This window comes from Sinocyclocheilus grahami, unplaced genomic scaffold, assembly GCF_001515645.1.
Source record: "Sinocyclocheilus grahami isolate Dianchi unplaced genomic scaffold, SAMN03320097.WGS_v1.1 scaffold30.1, whole genome shotgun sequence".
In the NCBI taxonomy this organism is placed as follows: Eukaryota; Metazoa; Chordata; class Actinopteri; order Cypriniformes; family Cyprinidae; genus Sinocyclocheilus; species Sinocyclocheilus grahami.
This window is the reverse complement of record NW_015505209.1, coordinates 2,113,685-2,120,002: the sequence shown is the minus strand read 5'-3', so window position 1 is coordinate 2,120,002 and position 6,318 is coordinate 2,113,685. Positions and strand designations below refer to the sequence as shown.

General features: G+C 36.3%; 1 long non-coding RNA gene across 1 annotated transcript in view; it reads left to right on the top strand.

Annotated features, from left to right (window-relative positions):
* LOC107572678 (uncharacterized) overlaps positions 1-4,093 on the top strand; it is a 122,990-nt gene extending 118,897 nt beyond the window's left edge. The window contains exon 3 of the long non-coding RNA XR_001607383.1: positions 3,405-4,093. This is a non-coding gene — a long non-coding RNA (uncharacterized lncRNA). The remainder of the gene's footprint in view (positions 1-3,404) is intronic.
* The last annotated feature ends 2,225 nt before the right edge of the window (positions 4,094-6,318 follow it).

Genomic DNA, 6,318 nt, shown 5'->3' with positions numbered 1-6,318 from the left:
TGTACTCACTTTTGTGGCCAGCGGTTTAGACATTAATGGCTGTGTGTTGAGTTATTTTGAGGGGACAGCAAATTTACACTGTTATACAAGCTGTACACTCACTACTTTACATTGTAGCAAAGTGTCATTTCTTCAGTGTTGTCACATGAAAAGATATAATAAAATATTTACAAAAATGTGAGGGGTGTACTCTGTGAGATACTGTATGTGAATTTTTTAAATAAAAGATCAAAATGATTAACAATGCAGATTTATTTTCACAGCCTTCTTTGATCATATTTACCAAGGGTGCCAATATTTCTGACCACTACTGTATATACAGTTTTTATTATTTATCTGACATCTGACTTTATGAGGAAACTATTTCCTTTTTTATTTTCATTTTTAACTCAGACCTTTAGACTCTGACCTAGACATTGGCCAACCATCGTACCAATAGCAACAGCAGTGAAGATTCTCGGTATCACAAATGATCTGATACTTAAACATGCTGAACCACTGAAACCTGAATTACAGTTGAATTCCTGTAAATGTTCTCATGAGGGATTTCCATGCTATTTATAAATCCCATTCATTACTAAACCTCCTTTCATTTACTCTTGCCTCTTTTCATATGCAATAATTCACTGTAAATCCTGAAGCGGAGGTTGTCTGTAACCTTATGAAATAAATTCAGTATAGACAGAGGTAATTATGAACAGTGGAACATATGGCTTAAAGCGCTTTGCCAGTTCCTCTGTCTGGATGCCAATGAGAACATATAAACTCTTGCTTGGACTGGAGTCACTTGTTTGGATTGTACTAAAGATGGTGCCGCTTTAATCTGCCAATCCAGGAGTTCACATTATAACTCTGAAGTTGTGTGTCTTTGCTTAAAGACAGCGTTGAGAAGTCGCTAACTAGAAGTAGCTTACATGCATGACAGTAGCTCATTTTACAGTAACAAGCTATTTTTTCCAACAAGCAGTGGTTATAGTGTGACAAGCTACAGTTTTAAAGTAAAGCAAAACAGCTATTTATATTGATGCATGTAGGGAATAAACACGTTATAGTTGTCTTTTGGTGAATTTGGAGTATAAATGTCTCTTAATATTTATAAAGCTAGTAGAACGGAGTGTGTGTGCATGTGCGAATGTGTGTGCATGTGTGTCATTTAAAAGAGAAACCTCTGGTGAGAATGACTTGACACTTTTGACTTGAACATTTGCACTTGCACTCTTTTCAGTTCCTGGGATCGGGTCTGTGCAGCTGTCGGCTGCAGCTGTGCTCCAGTTGAGCTCTGTGCTGGAGCCACAGTTTCTAAAACCCCTCTCCACCCCGGCTACACGTTCTCCTGGAACGCTTTAGCGCGTCGTTCCTTGTGGTCAGTTCTCCCTGCGGTTCAGACATGCCACCCAATCTCCCGCTTATTGGACCCATCTGTCTCATTAGATTTTGTGCCATTGCTGGTATTGCTTTAAATGTCAGATTTGGAGACCAGCCTATATCACTTCCTCTTCCATTAAATACGCTAGAGAAAATGGCAGGTTCTTCATAGGGTTGGCGTGATTTCCCTACAGGGTTTAAAACGGTATATGGGATATTTTGAGATCCAGCTGCATTTTTTCTTGGTTGAAATTTTCCAAGTGTTCCACAAGATTAACCCAGGTAATAAACTCTGATATTATTGCACCATCCTGTTTAAAAGAGTTTTTGCCACCATGTTGAATCATATCTGAGTTCAAGGATGTGCACCTGCAGTAATTAGCAACACTCATTAGTGTGCAAAGCAAACTGATCTTTTTTTTAAAAGTTTGGCACAAATGTATTCCAACTTCTTTTGGTTTTTAGGATTGGTTGAAACATAGTAGCCATTTTATTATGACAGTCTTGTGTTTAACATAAGTGTATTTTTGGATTGGTACTGTGTAAATTTTTTATAGTTTTTGTCTTAGTCATATAATTTTTCTTTTGAAGAGTAAAAAATGTATGTCAGTATTTCATTATATCATATTTATTAATTAATCGATTTTACTCTAAAATGGCATCTAATTTTAGTTGGCGAAAATCTGATCTAGTTCCAAAGAAAGTGCAAAATCAAAAAATGTATATATAAATTTAAACATGCATCAACATTTTACAAAAACGAAATTGTGAAAACTGTCTTGTCCATCATTTTCTGAATGAGAGTCATTTAAATACTGCCATGATGATAATTTTTCCATCCAAAGTTGCGAATTTAACTTGTGCACAAAATTGTAATATCACATAAAACATTTGCGAATATGCATCGTTTCCATCCAACGAGTCAAAGAGAACAAAATCGTCACTTCCTGATAAACTGGCTCTAAATATCACAAAGAAAAGTAGGAGAAGCCACTGAATATAATATAATAATATAATAATAATACATATGTAATGACTTGCACCTCAGAGCGAGCAGACGAAACACAACTGCTTTCGGAGGTGAATGCTCCTGTTTAGGAAAGCAGTCGTGATATTATGCAATTATACAGAAAGCCTTGCTCAGGCATTTTAGAATGACCATAACAACATTTCAGATGCTGTGCAACAAGATCGGTCTGCTAGTCAGGTTATGCCATCCCATGGCGCAAAGTCACATTACTTTTTTGATGGACTTTATTCAGCAAATGCGTTTCCATCTCCTAGCATTTGCATTAACCCTTTTTCGCACAAGTCAAAAACCACCTCAAGCAAGTGTTAAAAACGTTTACGAGTTTGTTTCTGACATTTGGCGTTTCCATCATACAATTCTGATGCGATACTTCAAAATGCGCATAAAAACAGGGTTATGGAAACATAGGTATTGATCAAATCAAAAACTCTTTGTTATCAAACATTTACATAAGTAATTTTATTGGTTGGGTGGCATGTGTTGTTCTAGGAGGTAATTATAGGCCTACAGAAATACTTCGATGACAGACTTTGATTGGGTATTTTAGGATGACCATAACAACATTTCAGATGCTGTGCAACAAGATCGGTCTGCTAGTCAGGTTGTGTTGTCCTATAGCGCAGGACTTTTTTGATGCACATGGATGAATTTATTCAGCAAATGCGCTATTATTTGCATTAACCCTTTGTCATACAAGTCAAAAACCACCTCAAGCAAGCAAATTTATTTTTTTGAAATTTGGTGTTTCTGTTACTCCTTACTGATTAGATGCTTCAAAATGCGCATAAAAACAGGGTGATGGAAACATATTGATCAAATCAAAACCCTTTGTTATCAAACATTTTCACTGCTGTTTTTATTGTTTAAGTGGCATGTGGAGTTTTGACAGGACAATATTGACTTGTGCAATCCCATGAGTCTGGTTGGACGTGTACTGCTGATTTGATAACTTGATGCAAGACAAACGTATAGAAAACACATACAAGCTCGTGCACACATTGTTTTACAGCGCCCTGTTTGGCGGTGCACAATGACCCAATGAAGGAAACATCTGCCTGCGTGTTGCACCGTCTGCACCAGATCACCACAGCCGGCTAACTGAGGGAGAACTTCTGCACGGCACATCCACATCGCCGGAGCAACTGCTGCTGCTCTCTCACACACACAGGCACACACACATGTGAAGTTCTGCTTCAGCATACCACCAGCATCCTCCACAGCAACTGTGTGTGTGTGTCTGTTTGTGTATGTGTGTCGACACATGAACTTTCTCTTTTCATCCAGCAGTTGGGAACATGCCTCGGTCCTCACCGCTGGCCATCAGCTCTGTTCCATTTTCTTCTGGAGTGTGTGGACGTATACGCGAGCACGTGCACACAGTTCCTGTGTGGTAACCCTGTTTAGATGCAGTGGTTTACACTGATCAGTGCAGAGCCACACAGGTTTTTCAGTGCAGACTAGCAGAGGAAGACTCTGGCTGTGCAGTATTTTCATCCGTGTTCAAACTAAACTCACAAAAATGCTGATACAGAAATGACATTCTGGTCAGTATGGCTCCTGATGTGGTTTTCAGGATAAAACCAGTGTATCTGCTAATTTAAATGTAGTTTGTTAAAGGCACAAACTGTTCTGTGGTTGGTGGCAAATGTGGTACATGTAATGTAGAACACATAATCGGATTACTTTTTGAGAGAAATAAAGGGGTAGATCAAAGAAAAATTAAGAATGTTTTAACCGTTTTTGTTTATGCAATGAAAGCAGGGTTTCTGCAGGTCTTAAAAAGCCTTAATTCACTCTTCAACAAATTAATATCTCATAAATCAGAGCAGAAAATCATGAATTCATAAAGTTATTGCATTAAATGCTGCTTGCATTGCAAAAAATAAATATCATGCTCAGTGTTTTTGTTTTCTAATCCTAATATCTAAACATACATAAATTAGGATATATTTACAGGAATTAATTCTTGAAGAATGAAGCCAAATGAAATGACTTAATGCTTAAAACAAGAACAAATATCTATTAATAAGCTACGAAAACTTGTTTTCCCTTTGAATTAAGTTGATATTTCTGAGCCCATTGTTCGTATCTTAAAGGGGTCATCGGATGCAAAATTCACTTTTACATGTTGTTTGAACTGAAATGTGTGTTGGCAGTGTGTACACAACCACCCTATAATGATAGAAATCCACCAGTGCTTTTTTAAAATCCAGATAAATAACATCTCCTTTTGAACATCACACAGACCCAGGCCCCTCCCATGATTGTTGATTGACATGGCCGTCTTACCTTAGACCCACCCTGAGTGAGCTATCATCAGTCCGTCATTGTTTCGACGCCGGAGCAGATGTAGACAAAGAATGACTCCTAAGCGATTGATGTGTTTTGTTGTTGGATGTAATAATGAACATAGCAGTCATCATTTACTCCTGATATCTGATCCACTAAAGACGCAGTGGAGTACATTTGTTTTTGAAGGAAATGTGTCCCCCGATCTGCCAAAATGCGTCTATGTTCGCGTGAATCATTCGTGTTCCCGCTTCACCTCCAGAAAAATTGAGTTTAAGTTTTTTTAATGAATTCTGCAAATCGCCTTTCCTAATAATGTGCTAGTTAGCAAGTTTCATTTAAGCTCATTAGCATTTAAAGGGAAATGCACTGAAACGGCTTGTTGTGAAAAAAGCTGTTTTTACAGGGTAAAATGGGTGTTGTTTTACACTACCATTGAGAAATTTTAACCAAAGTATGTTGTAGACTTTACTTGCGGAAAATGGGCATTCGATGGCCCCTTTAATAATCAATTCTCTTCATTTTGATCAGTTTGACAGAAAACAAGACGTCTTATCTTGTCACTTTGCTTCTCAAGTAAATGTATCTTGAAATGTATCTAGAAGATGACAAAATACTGAGGAAAAACAGTGTGATTTCTTTGCAGTGTGACAAAAGGTACAGTAAAAGTTATTTAAATATTCTACTGCATGGTCTAGCTATTTTTTCTTTTTCTTTCTGTACAATTAATTAAAAAGTAATAGATATTGGTTGGAAATGTTGCTAATACAACTCATTGTGTGTTCCCTATAAACATTTACATAAGGATAACATTTTGACTTATTGGGTTCCCTTCAATTTAATCTTCAAATTTTCATTACTTAATTAGTCTTAAATGTACCTTTATAAAACTAAAGTTTATTATGCAATAAAGCTGAGGTCACCAATTAGTGGTCCTAATTCAAATCCATGGTTTATTCTTAATTTATCTTTAATTTTTTATATGAATGTTTTCCCCAAGCAGAAATAGAGCACTGAAGCAGCATATATACCATGAAAATGTGCATTTCATGATTTATTTACAAAGGAAGCACAATCATGGGAAACAAAGAATCAATGTATTTACTCTGGCTTAGCAGGCAAAATCCTATCATGTGAGTTTTAGCAATTTCATGATATTTCCAGTGCTATAAATACATTTGAATAGAATACTGACTTGAAATTTTTATTTTATTATATTTTATTTATTATATTCATATATATATTTATCTAAAATATTCTAATTTTAGAAGAGCTCTATAGAGTTACAGTGGGGGAAAAAAGTATTTAGTCAGCCACCAATTGTGCAAGTTCTCCCACTTAAAAAGATGAGAGAGGCCTGTAATTTTCATCATAGGTATACCTCAACTATGAGAGACAAAATGAGAAAAAAAATCCAGAAAATCACATTGTAGGATTTTTAAAGAATTAATTGGTAAATTCCTCGGTAAAATAAGTATTTGGTCACCTACAAACAAGCAAGATTTCAGAACTTGCACAATTGGTGGCTGACTAAATACTTTTTTGCCCCACTGTATATAGAGTTACTTCCTCACCACAAATTAGGGAAATAACTTTGATGTTTGCAGTGTCATGGTACTTTTCACCTGCAACTT